Here is a 19,200-nt window from a genome sequence, read left to right on the forward strand (position 1 = left end):
TATCAAATCCATGAGATGGCTAGGACAAATGGTTTGGGGATTTAAGATGAGGCTCCATCAATGCATGGATGAAGCCTCTTCATCTAATGCATCTCAGGCACTTTCCTGGTGTAAGTGATAAGCTGGATAAAACCTCATGTCGTCAATCCAGACAAGATGGAGTTGCTGATAATAAATGGTTCATCAGATTTGAAATTGGTGTTTGGCCTCTTCTTCCTCTTAAGGGTCAGGGTTGTAGCTTGTCATCAAATCCTGCTCTGCCTGTGGGTGCCCAAATGGGATCTGTGGCCAGAAGTGCCTTCCCTTCACTCCAGTGGGCGGGCCATCTGTGTGCTCCTCGAAAAATATAACCTTTCCAGGGTTATCTATCCCTTGGTTATTTCCAGGTTGGGTTACTGCAATCTGCCTTATGGGGGGCTGCCTCTGAAGAGTATTTTGAAACATCCAACTTATTTAGAAAATAGTAGTGAAATCGTTAACTGAGATCTGTCACGCTAAACCTATTAGCTCAGTGCTTAAAGTGTGGTGTTGAGTACAGTTCATGAGTTGGCTCAGTCAGTAGAGCATGAGAGTCACAGCACGATCCCCATGTGGGACAAAAGATTCCTGCATTGCAAGAGGTTGGACGAATGACCCTCTTGGTCCCTTCTATGAAAACTAGAAAGGGCCTTTGGACCACAGTATCTGAAGGATGGTCTTCTTCCATAAGAATGTACCATTTAGCTCAGGTCATCAAAGCCCTTTTTGGGGGGCGGGGGCTTTCAGAGTTTAGGTGAGTGGCTACCAAAGAAGGCATTTTTCATGATGGTGTTTGGTCAGTTGAGCAGCATAGGTCAATTGATCTTCCGGTTGGACCGCAGTGGAGTGTGAACTATTCCATAAAGCCAAGTAAGCTAGTTTACCCTTTTAAATTTATTATGTTGTCATGTGTTAAGGAAGGACAGGACTAAAAGCCACTTGCCTAGAGCTGTGGCAATATTTGGGTCAAATATTAGTCACCTTCTATAACTGCAGGGATCTGTGCACAGGAGCACAAGTGGTCATTAGCAGCAAAGAAACTGCCTTGAAACTCCCACAGCTCTCCATGGTTTCTGCAGAAAGCAGGGCGTTGCCTGTTTTAAACTGTGTAGGCTGACTCTGGTGTTGCAGGATACAAGTCAAAGAGAAGAACTATTCAGCCAACCACTCATGTTCATAGGAACCTCCCTGACAACATACCAAGAAGCAAAATCAAGGAGGGCCCTAGCTCTGTCATAGCACATGCTTTGTCTGCTGAAGATCTGACTCAGTTCCTGGTATCTCCAGGGAGGGCCAGAAGAGACTCCTTCCTGGCTGAAATACTTGAGAGGTGCTGCAAGTCACGATAGAGCAGGGATGGGGGAACCTGGGGCTCTCCAATGATGTTGGGGCTCCAGTACAAGCACCCACTTGCCCACTGCTGCTGTGCTCCAGTCCTGCTTTTGAGTTTCCCTTTGGGGCATCTGTTTGGCCACTGAGAACAGGAGGCTGGACTAGATGGGCCACTGGCCTCAAGCCGCAGAGTTCTTCTTAGTTTCTCACAACATCTGGAGGGTCAAAGTTTAGCCAACCCTCATTGAGTGTCTATGCCATAAGTATAGGACTGGCCTAAGGTCACCTTGTGGGCTTCATGGAGTGAGGATTTGGACTTGGGTCTCCCCAGTCTAACCACAATGCTGCTCTGCTGTACATTGCCTCTTTCTTTGCTTATCTGTGTGGAGAGTTTTGTCTTTGCACTCCAGTTGTAGGCATGTCATGAGGTTGCTGTTGGGTGTCAATGTTGAGTTTTGAGACAAGAGTACCAGTAAGTGAGCAGGCAAGCAGCCACGTGCCCTTTCTGTGTGTGGTCTGAAACCAGACTGCTTTGCACAGAGTGTTCTGCTTTCGTGCCTTGTGTCTTTCTCCGTAGTTCCATTCACTAAGGTTTCCCCTTCTGTGCTCCAAGGAACCCTTGACAGCAGCCCACTATGACAAATTTGCAACGCATAGAAAGGATTAGTTGCTTACATTTACCTCAACTTTGACAATACTTCAGATGTTTCCAGCGCACCATCTGGATCTGTAGCTGGTTGACAGACTGAACTCAAAGAGGACTCATTAATGGTTCCTTGTCATCCTGGAAAAAAGTGACCAGTGGGGTGCCACAGGGTTCTGCCCTGGGCCTGTTCAACATCTTTATGAATGACTTGGATGAAGGAATTGAGGGGATGTTCATCAGATTTGCTAATGATACTAAACTGGGAGGGGTAGCTAGTGCAGCAGAAAACAGAATCAGAATTCAAAATGACCTTAACAGATTGGAGAACTGGGCTCAAGCTAACAAATTGAATTTCAATAGGGGCAAATGTAAGGTTTGGCTCTTAGGCAGGAAGATGTCCTGAAACTCATTGGAAATATAATGTTATTAGAATACTTTTTGCAATTACTTCAGCCAATGTAACTTTACTGCAGAAGGCTCTAGTCTGGGGGGGGGGGTGCATCACAGAATGGTCTGGGCCATTGCAGCCATATTAGAATTGGTGGCATTTTCAGGGTTAAGTTGCTCCACACCAACATTTCGTAAGCACCATGTTACCTGTTCGGATGCAAAAGACAAGTGCATGCTTCCCCTCCCCGCTTAGTGCTGGTTTTTCTCTTGGGTTTGCCAGGCCTCCTCCCACTCTTCCCCTGGGCAAGAGGACTTGGTTTGCTTGACTTGTCCTTGCCCACCCTCTGTTGCATACTAAGGGCAGGAGCAGAATCCAAAGCAGGCTTGCTGCTCTTTTGTATTATATTGCTATACGGAAATTTAGGGTTGGCTTTTACAGCCCAACTCCCCAAGGGACTCAGAGTCAGTCCCCCAAGTCCATGATCAGTCTAAGAAGAATGAGTGGAGGCAGGAGCCAGTAAAAGAAAAGCACGGAAGAGCTTTATTTTCTGTCGCAGCAAAGGTCCCGTCCCTGTCCCCCCCCCCCGCCCCAGTAAGGAAGTGAGGACCCGGAACAAGAGTGTGCAACAAGACTTCAGAAATTGCCTGGTCCCTTAGCCAAGACCACCCAAAAGCATCATACACGCATCACAGAGGTGCTCTAACAGAAATTTGAGCACGTGGCTTGTCTCCTGTTTGTCAAGATACCTGATAATGCTTGCTGGACTTTGGATACAGTGGAGGACTCTAAATTGGGTGGACTTACAATATGCAGTTGAAAAAGTTACTTAAAGAATCCATGGAGGGGAGGAGGGGAGTCCTAGGATTCAGAAGAATCTTCTGTAAAATTCTAATATTTGCAAGAACATTATCTGTGTGAATGAATTTGAAAAATCTAATTTTAAAATTTATATATAAAAAGATAATGCTTGCTGGTTGCAGTATCCTGGACAGTCGGTTTTTTTCAGGGAACATTTCCTAATTTTGAAGGGTGAAAGAGAGCTTTACTGCAGAGTGTGGCCTGCTATGCACCTTAAAATTATTATAACATTAGAGCCAGGGAAAGGCATTTTCTGGAAACCTGGGGCAGCTCCATCGTCTTGGCTACCATCACTTCACTTGCCATGGCTTGGCCCTCTGCAGCCATCGCACAAGAAGCCGGATGAAGCAGAACATTCTGGTGGCAGCCAAAAGGCAAAAAGAAGCAAAGGCCCAAATTGTCCCTTTTTACTGTGGCTTGTAAAAACTTTGAGACTATTCAGAATGTCTCACTTGATGAGAGTATTTACACTTCACGGATTGTGAAGAGAAACTTGAACAGAAGCAATTATGCCCCCCCCAAATCATATATCCATTTTATGAAAGTACAGTTTGTTACAAGTTAAGTATTACCTTCAAATATGTCCTCCTCTGTGTTTTGATGAATATTGTGTATTTAAAAAGTAACACTGTATTCACCTGAACATAAGCAGCCCCCAAATTATTATTGTTGCTGTTGTTTTATTATTACAGCTATTATTAACTATATAGCACCGTCCGGGTAAAAAGGTAAAGGTAAAGGACCCCTGGACGGTTAAGTCCACTCAAAGGCAACTATGGGGTGCGGCGCTCCTCACTTTCCAGGCCGAGGGAGCCAGCGTTTGTCCGCAGACAGCTTTCCAGGTCATGTGGCCAGCAGGACTAAACCGCTTCTGGCGCAACGGGACACCGTGAAGGAAGCCAGAGCACACAGAAATGCCATTTACCTTCCAGCAGCATCTGTACCTATTTTTCTACATGCAGTGGTGTGCTTTCGAACTGCTAGGTTGGCAGGAGCTGGGACAGAGCAAAGGGAGCTCACTCTGTTGCAGGGATTCGAACTGCTGACCTTCTGATCAGCAAGCCCAAGAGGCTCAGTGGTTTAGACCACAGCACCACCCGCCTCCCACTCTGTCTGTGTACATGGTGCTGTGCACAATCAAAATAAGAATTCTACTCTAAAGGACATACAATCTAAAATGAGGCAATAAAAAATAAACAATGCAATAAAAATCAATAGTATATCAGGTATACTAAAAGAGCCACGTGCAACTGGAACCCTTCCTGGTACAGAGCCAGCAGGGATTTCCTGGCTGAGAGTGGATCCACAGTGTGACCCCAGAATGAGTGGTGGATCCCATAAACACTGGAGGGAGAAACAAGCACAAGCTCAAAATACAGTCTGAAGTCTCCCAAATGTTTCCCTTATCCAAAGTGCAAATTATATTTTGGGTCAACATAGAAACTACATGTTTTCTTGGAGAGGGATGTAGGAGAAAGTTTTATTTTTAGTGTAGAAACAAGGACACAAATTTATGGTCATAGTTAAGTATACAAAATGGCAGGGGAAAATGTTTGAGACTGAAACCTAAATTTAAAAGGATGCTTACTCAGAGCATCACTTCCTTGGAGCTTATTTCTAAATATGTGTTTAGTATTGCAGCATGCTGCTCATTTTCCAACAACAAATATCAGGCCACTGTGATGGGGGCACTGTTATACAGTGGTTCCGCTCCTTCCTCCTAGGCCTGTTACCAAAAAGGAGCAATGCAGCAGCGAGCAGCAGCAGCTTCTTCAGCTGCAGGTGACTGGAAAGCCAGACAGGATGTTTGTGACTGTTACCATGGGAAGAAAGGGGCAGTCCATTCACCGTACTGAGCACCAGATGTTAGCTCAGTGTGTCATCTGACCTGTACTGGAAGTACATGGGTGGAGTTATTAAGCTCTCTGCTGTGGATGTGAAAAGAGTGCAGACATGTTTTCTCTGTACTGCTGCAAAAGACAGAAATAAAAGCATGTAAATACATTTCTGTCTGTATCTTTCCCCTCCATGGGTAGCAGGGAGGAGACGAAGGAGTGGTGTGTTCTTCTCACGTCTGGGAAGGATCGCCAATTACAGACCTCGCCTGTTTTCCTGCCGGGAGTCGCAGGGGGAGGTCAACAAGGAATTCAGCCGGTGCCTGGAGAGTGGCACATTCCTCTGACTAGGCTCGGATTCCAAGAGGGCCGTGTCCAGAAAGTGGTGTTGGGGGATGAGTGTTCAGACCCCTGGGCTCTCACTTGTGGGGTGCCTCAGGGCTCAGTCCTCTCCCCCATGCTTTTTAATATCTATATGAAGCCGCTGGGAGAGATCATCAGGGGGTTTGGGCTAGGTGTTCATCAGTATGCAGATGACACCCAGCTCTACCTCTCCTTTAAATCAGAACCAGTGAAGGCGGTGAAGGTCCTGTGTGAGTGTCTGGAGGCGGTTGGAGGATGGATGATGGCTAACAGATTGATGTTGAATCCTGACAAGTACTGTTTTTGGGGGACGGGGCGGGCGGGTGTGGGGGACTCCCTGGTCCTGAATGGGGTAACTGTGCCCCTGAAGGACCAGGTGCGCAGCCTGTGAGTCATTCTGGACTCACAGCTGTCCATGGAGGCACAGGTTAATTCTGTGTCCTGAGCGGCTGTCTACCAGCTCCATCTGGTACGCAGGATGAGACCCTACCTGCCCGCAGACTGTCTCGCCAGAGTGGTGCATGCTCTAGTTATCTCCCGCTTGGACTACTGCAATGCGCTCTATGTGGGGCTACCTTTGAAGGTGACCCGGAAACTGCAATTAATCCAGAATGCAGCAGCTAGACTGGTGACTGGGAGTGGCCGCCGGGACCACATAACATCGGTCCTGAGAGAGATCTGCATTGGCTCCCAGTATGTTTCTGAGCTCAATTCAAAGTGTTGGTGCTGACCTTTAAAGCACTAAACTGCCTCGGTCCTGTATACCTGAAGGAGCGTCTCCACCCCCATCGTTCTGTCCAGACACTGAGATCCAGCGCCGAGGGCCTTCTGGCGGTTCCCTCATTGCGAGAGGTGAAGTTACAGGGAAACAGACGGAGGGCCTTCTCAGTAGTGGCGTCCGCCCTGTGGAACACCCTCCCTTCAGATGTGAAGAAAATAAGCAGCTATCCTATCTTTAAAAGACATTTGAAGGCAGCCCTGTTTAGGGAAGTTTTTAATATTTAGGGCTGTACTGTTTTTAACACTTGATTGGGAGCCAGATGGGCGGGGTATAAATTATAAATTATTATAATATTATTATTATTATTATTATCCGAGAAGATAGCCTTGTCTTTTCCACACACCTTAAGCAAAGTGAGGAGAAGCAGAGGTGAGAACACCTTCTTCTTCTGCCAGTCTATGTGCTCTATATTTATTTATTTCTATTATTAATAATAATTATCTGGTTTGTAGTAAGTGTGCTGTTGATTATGACTACACCGTCCACACATTCTACCATATTAGCTGCCCATGCTTTTTGGCTCTCTGTCTTCATTTTGCATTGGAAATTCAGAACAAACATGGAAACCTTATTTACAAGTGCAGCATGCACACACACGTCCATTGCCTTTAGCACAGACTTTAGAGTAAAATGTCAATTTATTTTGCATTAGCTTCCTGTGTTGGTCTCTGGTTTAGGAGCGCTGATGTTTGGTGCAGCTGTGTACTGGTGCACATCAAAGCTGCCTCTCTGCCTGATGCAGGTACAGACAAGAGTCAGCTGACACCCAGAACATTCCTGGCTCTTGTGGCCATCTGTGCAAAATACTGTTAGCTCAGCCTCCCTCCAAACTAGAATGGAAGAAGTGGCAGAATGAGGAAGTGTTGCATTTCCATACTGGCAAAATGTCACTCAGCTGCAGTGACATTTTCTTCTGTTCTCCTGCTCTGCAGCCATGTCACTCAGGCCAGCTAAAATAACACCAGAAACCCTCTGGCTGTGGTTGCTGGTCTGGCAGTCGGGGGAGGGGAGGTGTGTGTGGTTCTTCATCCTGATACTTTGTTCAGCATCAGCTATTTTGAGTTCAGGTAGTAGTTGTATTTTCGCCCTAATTGAAAGCATCCACTAGTGAGCATCACATTTCTTCAGAACAAATATGTCAATTCTCAAACCCAAAATGTTGACTACTATATTTTCTGTGGTTCATGGAAAAGGCCCCAGAACTGATGAAAGTTGGTTTCAGCTTTGGAATTTGAGTAGCATTCCCCCTACCTCATTTTAATCTAAAATGGCATTCAGAGAGAAAAGTGAGAAGCAGAGGACACCTTCTCTCTCCTCCATCCCTCCTCTGGGAGTACTTTCTTGGTTAACTAATAGATTGCCGTTTTATTATATTTTCTCAATAAAACTCAAATGTCCCAGGAAATCCCAATCTTGCCTGTATTGCTGCTCCATGTAGTTTACTAGGACAATTTGCTATGTGGACAATTTGCTGTCCAGTGTTACTGCTGCTCTCCTCCTCTGGGGTGTTTTGTTGTGTTTCTGGGCCATTGAATAAAGGCACGGTTGCCCTCCAGCGGAGCAGAGCCAGAATCTTAGTGGGAAACAGATCCCTATACATATTTTAAACAAATTCCCCCAATTAACTGTGTTCCAGAAAGCTTTATTCGCTGAGCGTGGAGTGGTCTGCAGTTGTGTGACGAGATGTGTGCCACCTATCCTGGCCAAGGAGAATTCCTGTGTGTCTCAACACAGGTTAGTTGAGAGTGTTTGATGCCAGGTTGGGGGGGGGGCAGGTAGGGCAACATGGCTCCTCTCAGGGCAGTGCAGAGATGAGGCGGAGCCCATCCTAGGCTCCGCCCACTGCACTATGCTCCCCGTGCCTTGCACCTGCCCCTTTCCCTCTCCGGATCAGGCAGCCATGCTCAGGGTTCAAAACGCTGGTGGGTCATGCTGCTGCCTTGCTTGCACCACCCCAATGATCACTTCAGGACTCAAGGCAGACTTGTCCCTCTTTCCTTTTGGGCTTCCTAGAAACATTTTTAAATTGTTGGAGTGCTGTGGCTTTGCATATGGAATGGATGGTGCTTTGCCGTGATTTTGCGGAGTAACTTTTAGGCATTTTGAGGAACTAGGAAAAATGGGGGGAAATGGAAGAAACAAAAAAGCAACAGGCTCCTCAACTCCCTTCTAAAGGAGAGCTCTAGTTAGCTCAATTGTTGGGTGTTTAAAAAGAGGACTTAACCCTAGCAGCTAGAGTGTTTTAAAGGAGAAAATCCTATTAACCTTTCCAAAATAAATGCTTGAAAATTATTGTGCTAAGTTTAAGCCATCAGGTCAGGGAAAGGATGCCCCTGAATTTTGGACTTTTTGGAACATATGCCTGGACCGGCATGAAATGTTGCTTGAAACCCCCCCCCCCTCTCTGTGTGTGTGTGTAAGCAAGAGCAACCTCAGAACTGAAAAGCTGAGCTTAGCTACCTACTCATGATTCAGATGTTGTCTATAAACTTGCTACTAAAAGCCAATTGACAAGGTGAGTACAGCTCACAGGTTGTAGAAGGGGCTGTGGCTTTGGAAAAGGAAGCCTGTAGGCACCCAATGACTTAGTGCACCCATTTATTTACCTTATAAGAGGGCCTTTGGGTTTATCTGGTTCTTACTGAGCTTGGCAACATCTATTAGCACAACTGTTAAGCAAAAGTGACACATTTACCTCCTTCCATTTCCTTTTATTCAGTTTTTGACATCATACTGTCTTGTGGCGTTAGGAAACATGGAAGGAAGTGAACTGGAAGTCAAAAATGGTTTTGTTCACTTGAGCACTGCACTTCATGATGCTACTCACTTTATATGGCCACACTATGAAAGGGGAGCGTTGGATCTGACTCCTAATCTGACAATTAGGGAAGATAAAGGTTCAGGGAAACATTTAGAAAACAACAAAAGACTGAGTATTGAAACATACAGGGGTTTATCTTATTATACAATTTTACAGAGGAGATTTAGGAAGATCCTTTTTTAAAAAAAACCAGGTTATGTTGCAAATGTGTGTAGATTGCATGCAGAAAATGGCCCTGGGAGCTGAGGGGAAAGGTCCCTTCCTCAGGCTTGGCTGGCTGGCTAGCGTGGTAAAATGTATTTCTGGCAATACTTTGCACAACAGGCAGAATCGCTTGAAAGCTTGCTGTTCATTTTCTGTTTGATTAATGTGGACTTTTAAAAAGTGCTTTGTGTCTTACAAGTCTTTTTTAGGCTTGCAGAATAGGGCTTAGGATCAGTGGAGTGACTGAGTTAATGCATGTAACTCTGTCTTGCCAAATGCAAATAAACAGAAAGCTTGTGCTTGTTTGAGGGGCTCTTCCCCACCCTACCCCCCACCCCCGGGTAACTGACTTCATACAAAGATAGACAAGAACACTTTGGCTTGATTGTAGCTAATATTTTAAGACTAAATCTGACAGGTTTTTTTTAATTAATTACATAAAAGATTGGTTAGGTTAACTTCTGAAGGGAGCCTATGGTCCCATCAGTCATGCCATACAAGGTCTCAGCACAACCGGGCACCTTCCTTTGCCCCAGCTGCAACAAAACATGTCTCTCCCTTATCGGTCTCTAGAGCCACAGCAGGAGCTGCAACCATCTAACAGCTTGACCTCACCCCCAAAGGCACACTCCTCCACTGTCTCCCAAAACAGACAGATACCAACCTAACCAACCAACTACCAGCAAATGAAAATAATAGATGGTTCTTTAAAAAAGCAGCTCGGTTTTTAAAGGTGCCTGGTGCAAACATCCTGGATCTATTGGTATTCAGTTTGGCTGCATTTTACCACACCTGCAAATTCCATCCAATTCTGACATAAAGAGGAAAAGCTGCTCTCGGATTTTCTTGTAACAGTGAATGGGGATGCATGAAGCTTCTGTTTTTCTAAATTAGGATTTTGACTCCAAGCCAAATCAAGCTGCCTCTAAACAACCAAATTAGGCTGTTTTCCAAATCACTTAATTAAGGTTTGAACAGAAACTTGGTGCACACCTGGTTTCAATGCAGCATCGACTCTCCTTTCAGTAGAGACAGGTAGGGTTATAGGCAGATTACATTTTGTTAGGAGTAATGCATTAGTTTAAGCAACTCATGTAGCCTCCTATTCACTCGAAAAGAGAGAGAGAGAGAGAGAGAGAGAGAGAGAAAAGCCCACTGGAAGTAAGCCATAAGTAGACCCAGGAAGGATTACAATCCAAGGGAGGACCACATGGTTCAAGTAGCCAGGCAAGAGCCATAATGGTATAAGCAAAGAAGTTGCTCTGTACCAGAGGGCAAATGGATGGGTGCCCTCCCTCACCTGGCAAGTGGTAAGAAAGACAATAGCAGGATGACGTTGTGTGACCTGGGCTAAGAAGCCAGAGAGGGAGAGCCATGCTTGATTTCTGCTGAAATCCAAGGCTGTGACTCTGGGAGAAGCAAAACCTCCTGGGGTGTCAGTGCTGTGGGCCCCTCCATCATAGCCTCAAGTTGCATATATGTGTAAATAAACCAGATATCATAAAGATACCTGGGAAATGCCTCAACCCCTGGAATCTCGCACTGCTTAGAGATGGGGGTGGCATGCAACACTTGCATTAAAGTACAGTGGTACCTTGGTTTGCATATGTCTTGGTTTGCATACATCTTGGATTACAAACACATCAAACTCGGAAGTGTGTGTCCCGGTTTGCAACCTTTTTTTGGATTACAACCCCCCCCCCCTTTTTTATTACGAACAAATGTTTTTTGGAGGCCCCATTGGCGAAAGCGTGCCTTGGGTTACAACCTGTTTTGGTTTACAAATGGACCTCCGGAGCAGATTATGGTTGTAAACCAAGGTACCACTGTACACTGGATACTGGGTGTGTCACTTAACACAATCAAATGCTTAATAACACTTGGAACGTTATGGGACATGGAGCCAGAGTTCTGTGGCACATTGGAGTCTAGACTAGTAGCATCTCGTGTTAAGTCTTGGGTCAGATCTAGTTCTGATAAATTTGAATATTTCCTGTATTGGTTTCACATTTTGGTTAAAACTGTACAGGATTGCAATTAGCAGTTTAAAGTCTGCAATAATTAATTGTTAGAACTGAAGGTTTAGAATTCATAACCACAGTAGAGCAAATTGCAAAATATTCATAGGATTATGCTTCGCTGCCTAACCTAAACTATGCAAGAGGTGGATTATTAGAATTCAGAGAATAGGATTTAAAAGCATATGTTTTATTAAACATTTGTATAGCACTGATCCAAGCTTCAGTAGGTGCTCAACCTGCAAAGAAACAGGTTTAGGCCTGAAGGGCTAAGGAAAAGTGTCAGTGCCTTAGTGCTATGCTGTAAACATATGTAGGCAATAATGTCAGGCTGTAGAAAGCCTCTCCATCTTCCATGGTGTGGATGTTATTCCTCACAATTTGTGTCAAGGGCAGGGTTGGGGGCGAAATTCATTCAGTTTGCATTTTAATGCAAATCTACCTAATTCACACTTCACAAAATAGCAAAAGAACTGAAACACAGTTAACCTTTGAAGTTTGCACTCTTCTGAATGTTGTGGTGCAGTTCCCCCACCCGTGTGTACAGAAGTGGTGAACATAAAGTACAGTGGTACCTCGGGTTAAGTACTGAATTCATTCCGGAGGTCCGTTCTTAACCTGAAACTGTTCTTAACCTGAAGCACCACTTCAGCTAATGGGGCCTCCCGCTGCTGCCGGAGCACGATTTCTGTTCTCATCCTGAAGCAAAGTTCTTAACCCAAGGTACTATTTCTGGGTTAGCGGAGTCCGTAACCTGAAGCATATGTAACCCAAGGTACCACTGTACAAAACTACACAGCATTGGAGGAAACTACTTGCAAAAATGACAGCATTATGCAAAATTGTGCATAAACATTCATTTATAAGGAGAAATGTGGAAGTTATAAGGAGAAAGGGATGCAGAAATGGGGCAAACTGAGATTACAGTTGGAAAACCAAAAACTGTAAGAATCCAAAACTGACAGATTCCTCGATTCCTAGTCATAGATCTGTGCCCAGAGCAAAGCCATAGCAAGAGCCACTGAATCCCAATTTGGATTAAAAATAAACCAGTTTATTCTTACAAGTGTGAAAATGGCACCAAGGAGTATAATTGCTTGAATTGCTAAAAGAAGATGATTAGTTGTGTATCTAGGACAAAATCAACAATTCAGCAAATGGAATAATTTCAGCAATACAAAACAAATAATTTAGACTTAAGTATGTAAGTACAGAGCAAAAAGCAATAGACGACGTTTCTGGTTGTTATGTACTGAGTTGAATAGGATCCAAACTGCAGCAGTCTGATTGGTCCTAGAACAATAGGATCCAAATTGCAGCAGTCTGATTGGTCCTAGAACAATAGGATTCAGAATGCAGCAGTCTGATTGGTCCTAGAACAATGCAGCAATATGATTGGTTGGCAGGAACCACCCAATCATGCTCCAGATAGAAGTGAATCCACAACCTGATTGGCTTACAGGAGAATTCCAGAATTAGCCAATCATGTGCAGCCCATTGTGTAAATAATGTATATAAAGCAGATACTTTGAGGGGACTTTCATTCATTCCTCCTCACCACTATGAGCTGAATAAAGAGCATGAAATCACTTTGCGACTCTGAGTATATTTCACTGGCGACGAAGGTGGGATCCCACTGAGCTGACTGCACCGCCACCGCCACCGCCACACAGCACCGCAGCACCGCCACCTGCCGCACCGCTGCCTCGCACCGTGTATCCAGGCTTCAGCTCCGGGACACAAGGAACTCAGAATGGCAACCGACAGCAGCTTCTCGCCGTTCAACCCAGCATCTGGAGACTGGGAAGCGTACGCCTCCCGTTTCACCTTCCTCCTAGAAACCAAAGGGGTCACCGATGAAGAAGACGCCAAGAAGAGGGCAATATTCTTCAGCGTCTGCGGAGAGGAGACGTTTGAAATCGCCCGGGCTCTCCTTGCACCTGAAGACGTCGCTACTGTTCCATACAAAACAATAATGGAACAGCTGAAGGGGCACTTTTCGCCGCAGCCCTCAGTGGTGGCTCGTTGAAATGCCTTCTACGCAAAGCGGCAAGCCCCTGGGGAAACCATAACTGGGTTTGTGACCTCTCTCCGCCAAGCCGCCCGGTTCTGCAACTTCTCTCTTTTTTAAAAAAAATAATATTTATTACTTTTAAACACTACAAAAAAAGAGAAAAAGAAAAGAAGAAAAAAGAAAACAATACAATACAATGTATAAACATTACACAACACAACACTAACACAATAAACTAAATAAAGCCAAACAAAAACAATTTAAAACACACATCATACAATTTCAATGTTATACCTTTCATTTACTTGTTTCCACGACCTCCTCACACCTCCCTTTTTGTATTCCACTTCTGTTAATTGTTTCAGCAATTCCTTTCCATCTTTGTCTGTTTTCTGTCCTATATTTATCTTAACATTTTCTAACCTTATTTTTCCCTAATACTCTAATAATCTATCTGTGCTGGTCCCAGGGGGGATGAGGTACTATTACCGTAGGCCAAGATCAACAGGGAGCCGGGCGGGGTAGCAGGAACGATGGTAGAGCAGAAGCAGGAAGCCAGGCGAGGAACCGGAACACTGGTAGGGTAGAAGCAGGAGTCCAGGCGGGGAACAGGAACACTGGTAAGGCAGAAGCAGGAGTCCAGGCGGGGAACAGGAACACTGGTAAGGCAGACGCAGGAAGCCGGGAGAGGAACAGGCACACTGGGAGTGCCGAACAAGGACTGGGTAAAGCAGATACTTCACAACGACGTTGCTCCCGCAACCTGGGACCGGGCTGCCTGACCTTTATCTTCTTCTAAGGCCGGGGGCGGTCCCGGCCCCCAGAAGCCCCGCCTCTCTTGGCCTTAAGGCGAGCACTCCTCCTGGGAGACACCAGTTCCCTTCGCCTCTCTGCCCTAAGCCTCTGCAGATCAGGAGAGGCCGAAGGGTTACTGGGCCCCGGGGGAGGCTCACCTGTAGCCACTGAGTCTTCCAGCACCTCTGGGGCCTGAATGATTTCACCTGGTGCCTGCTCTTGAGTTTCCTCAGCAACTAGGCCTTGCCCCAGTTCAGCCGGCCCTGGAGGCGGGGACTCCTGCGCCGGCTGGGATTCCTCTGGATCACTCTCAGACTCGGAATCCCAGGCCATCACACTATCTATACTTAATTCCTTATAACATTTCTACTAAAGCCATATAACTTCATTCCAACATTTTTCCAACATTCGTCAATTTTACAATATTTCTATAAATAGTCTTTAAACTTTTTCCAATCTTCTTCCACCGTCTCTGTCAGGGAACTGCCATCGGAGCTCAGGGAGGTGGAGAGGCTCTCGGATGCTGGGGAGGGAACCAGCAGGGAAAGAGGGAGAGCTTCTGCTGAGGAAGAAGGGAAGGAGGAGGAGTCGGAGGGAAGGCGCAGGGACGCTTCCAGCGAGACCAGTGGGGAGAGCTCAGGACCTCCCCTGGGGACGCCCACTCTGCGCAGAAAGCTGTCGCGCAGGGAATCCAGGCGGAGACTTTCTGTCAAGGAGCTCTTATGTTGGAAAAAGTTCAGGAAACATCCACTGACGGATTCTGCCAGTGATTAAGGCAGCCACGAAGTAAGGGCTGTCCGGTCAGGGAAAGTTTTAGCCAACTACTCAGCTTGGAGCGGTTTGGCGCTTACGCACAAGCAACCCCTAATCCCTTTACAGCAATCCGTCAGTCACCGACGTTGTTTGTGCAGAGGGGGCATTATGAGCAACACAGAAGGAGCCGGAGGCGGAGGGGGAGCCAGGGGAGTACCAACTCTGGAGGAGAGAAACAGAGATTTGGAACAACAGCTGGCTCTCCTAGCGGCGCGGCTCGGTGAGAGGCGGGCTCAGGATGCGCAGGGGAAACCCACCCCCATCTCAAGGAAGGTACCGGGACTGGTGCATAAGTTTGGGGGCGATCCGAGGAACTACCAGGCTTTTAAGACAGATGTGCAGTATGCACTGGATCTGCAATATGATGACTTTGTGGACGAGGGGGCGAGAGTTGCCTTTGTGGTCGGACACCTGGAGGCGGGAGCCAGAGAGTGGGTTAGACCACTGATGGCATCGGATAATGATGCCCTAAAAGACTTGAGGAAGTTCTTTGCAGCCATGGATCTGATGTTTTCCAGCTAGATTGAGGAGAGCGTGGTACGCAGGCAGTTGATGGCGTGCTAACAAGGGAACCAATCAGTCAGAGAGTACTGGTCGTGATTTGCCATGCTCATACACTGACTTGGTTGGGATTTGACTTTGGAACCGATTCAGATGTTATTTGAGGAAGGCCTAGCCCCCGCAGTAAAAGATGAACTTTCCCGCGCGCCCCGCCCGCAGTCAATGGATCAGCTGACCAAGGCTGTGCTTGCCATTGGAGCGCGGCAGGAAGCATGGGCTCTGGAGAAGCGGGAAGGCAGAGGAGACCGTTGGAATGACTTCCGCATTCCTGAAATACCAGCGCAACCTTCCCCGCCAGTGGAGCCAATGGAGATCGGAGGCGCGCGTGCGCGCGGGGTTTCAAACTCTGGCGAAGTTCGAAAGGAGGGGAAAACGACCAGGAAGTGTTTCCTCTGCCAACAGCCAGGGCATTTTGCCAGGGTCTGCCCTCAAAGGAAAGCATGGCAAGGAATGGTGGGGGTGGCCGGGAGTGAGGAGGAGGGGCTTAAGGAGCAGGGAAAAGCCAACGTTTGGCTGCCGATAGGGCCCAGCAGCCAGGCAAACAACCAGTAAATGTGCCCAAGCCAGAGCCCCCCCGAGCAGCCATTGCCATAGAAGTCATTGCCATAGAAGCCATTGCCATAGAGCTCCCCAACTCAAGATAAAGGCGCTGTTGGACTCAGGCAGTTCTTGCAATTTTCTTAGCAAAGAATTTGCGTTAGAGCACCAGCTGCAGACTCTGCCACTAGGGAGTCCCTTACAAGTTACGACGATCGATGGGAGGGAACTCCTGGGGGGGGGGAGGTAACACACCAGACGCCCCCCATGAGAATGAGGATTGCCAGGCACACTGAAATTATTGCATTTCACGTAGCCACTCTGGCAGGACCGCCAATTATACTGGGAATGAGCTGGCTGGCGCTACATGATCCGTTAGTGGGATGGTACCAGCGGACGGTCTCATTCGGGTCAGCTCACTGCTTGGAACACTGCCATGAGGGGGAAACCCCAAGGATGGCAATAGCCAGAGTGGCAGGAATGGCGGTGGGAGAGAAGGGGCAGGTACCACCGCAGTACGCTGACTTGCAAGATGTCTTCAGTGAGAAAGAAGCGGATAGACTGCCCCCTCATAGACCCTTTGACTGCCAAATCAACCTACTCCCAGGAGCCCAGCTGCCAGTGGGCAAACTGTACGCCATGTAGGACAGGGAGATGCAGGAGTTGAGGGAATTTATAGACAAGAACCTAAAAAGAGGTTTCATAAGGGAATCAAGGGTGGTGGGAGGCAGTCCAGTGTTCTTTGTGGACAAGAAGGACACTAATAAGCCCAGACTTGTAGTGGACTTTCGGGCCGTCAATTCAGTGTCGGAACCAGTGACCTTCCCCATGCCCAGGATTGACGACATTTTGACCAGGGTGAGGAAGGGAAAGATTTTCACCAAGCTGGACCTAAGAGGGGCGTACAATCTGATCAGGATGAGGGAGGGAGATGAATGGAAAACCACCATGTTCACCCCTCTGGGGACCTTCGAGTATCTCGTTATGCCCTTCGGACTACAAGCGGGTTCAGCATGTTTCCAATCTTTCATGCATCACGTTCTGGGACCCTTGCTGTACAAGAACTGCGTGGCCTTTTTAGATGACGTGTTGATCTATTCGGAGGACGAGGAGCAACACGTCAGAGATGTCCGGGAAGTGCTTAAGAGGTTACAGGAGCACCAGCTGTGGGTCAAACTGGAGAAGTGCCAGTTCCACACCCGAGAGGTCGAGTTCCTGGGGTACCGATTGTCAGACAAGGGCCTAGCTATGGATCTGGGCAAGGTACAAGCGGTACTGGAAGGGAAGACACCCAAGACCAGGAAGGACATGCAGAGGTTCCTGGGGTTTGGGAACTTCTATCGGAAGTTCATCAAAAACCGGGAGCTGCTGGCTATCTACGACCGGGAGCTGCTGGCTATCTACAAAGCGTTTCGACGCTGGAGACATTTGCTGATAGGGGCGCAGCACAAGATCCAGGTGTGCACGGAGGTTGCACGGACCATAAGAACCTGGAATACTGGAGAACGGCGAGGGTACTCAATCAGAGACAGGTGCGGTGGGCTCAGGAGTTTTCCAAATTCCATTTTGAGATTCGTTACGTACCGGGGGAGGAAAACGTCAGAGCAGACGCTCTCTCCCGGAAGCCAGAGTACCTGGAAGGAGAGGGAGCACCGGAAGAACGACATGTGATACCCGAGGACCGATGGGTGTGTGTGGGAGTGTTGGTAGGGCGACGGGAGCTTACAGAGGGGACGGCAGACGACGAGTACGCCCAAAGCAAGATCAGGGAACTCAGGGGGGCAGGAGGAAACCTGGGGGGTTTTGAGGAAAAGGATGGGGCACTGTATTACAGGGGGGCATTGTATATACCAGAGGGGGACTTGAGGAGTAGAGTACTCAAACAACTGCACGACAGCCCCACGGCGGGACATTTTGGGCAACACAAAACCATGTTGTTAGTCACCAGGCAGTTCTGGTGGCCAAAGGTGAGGGAAGATGTACGAGAATATATACGGGGGTGCGACCGCTGCCAGAGAGCCAAAGGGGAGAGGGCAGCACCCGCGGGGTTACTGGAACCATTACCCACACCAGAAAGACCATGGGAGGCAGTGTCCATAGATTTTATGACCGATTTGCCCAAGTCAAGGGGCAAGACGGCCGTCATGGTAGTAGTCGACTTGTTAACTAAGATGTGCCATTTCATCGCTTGCTCGCATGCGGTGATGGCGGAGGAAACCGCCAAGCTGTTTGTGGAACACGTTTTCAGGCTGCATGGCGCCCCCTTGAGGGTTTTATCAGACCGAGGGAAATAATTCACTTCCAGGTTCTGGTGGAAGCTCACGAGCCTACTACACGTAGAGGTCAATTTCTCGACGGCCAGGCACCCGGAGACCAACGGACAGGCGGAAAGAGCGAACAGTATACTCCAACAATACTTACGGTGCTACGTCAGCGAGAGGGAGAATGACTGGGTAGAGAAATTGGCCTTGGCCGAATTTGCCTACAATAACGCGGAGCATGTGTCCACAGGGATGAGCCCGTTCATGGCCAATTATGGCTGTCACCCCAGAGCTTTCCCAGGGGAAGGGGAGGAGAGATGGAGTGTGCCCGCAGCTGAACAGTTTGTGGAAGAGATGGAAGCCCTGCACCAAAAGCTTAAGATGAACTTGGAGAGGGCTAAGGAAGTGTACAAAAGGCAGGCAGATAGGAGCAGGAGGGAAGGAGAGACCATAAGGGTGGGGGACCGGGTGTGGTTGTCAACCTAAGGGTTACCGTTCAAGGGAGGTTGCAAGAAATTAAGGCCTAAGCGACTGGGACCCTTTGAGGTAACACAGCAGGTGAACCCGGTGGCCTTTAGGCTCAAACTGCCTGACAACATGAAACTACACCCGGTATTCCATAGGTCATTACTCTCACCATACCGGGCAGGGAGGGAATTTCAGGGACGAGAAGGAGAGGTTCCCGTACACCCACAGGTAGAGGAGAGGGAGCGCAGCAGTCACGTAGCGGAGATACTAGATTCAAGGTGGAAGGGAAGACAGGTGGAGTATCTAGTGGCTTGGGAGGGGGAGCCTGAGTCGGAAAATGCATGGGTGCCAGCGGAAACCATCGAGGATGAGTTTCTCCTGGAAGAGTTTCACCATAGGTTCCCAAGGAGGCCCAGACCCTTAGCGAGATTCTGGGAGGAGCAATTTGGCACCACAGATGATGAAGAGGATTTTGTGGGCTTTC

The sequence above is a fragment of the Podarcis erhardii genome, assembly GCF_964252035.2.
Source record: "Podarcis erhardii genome assembly, chromosome: 3".
Taxonomy (NCBI): Eukaryota; Metazoa; Chordata; class Lepidosauria; order Squamata; family Lacertidae; genus Podarcis; species Podarcis erhardii.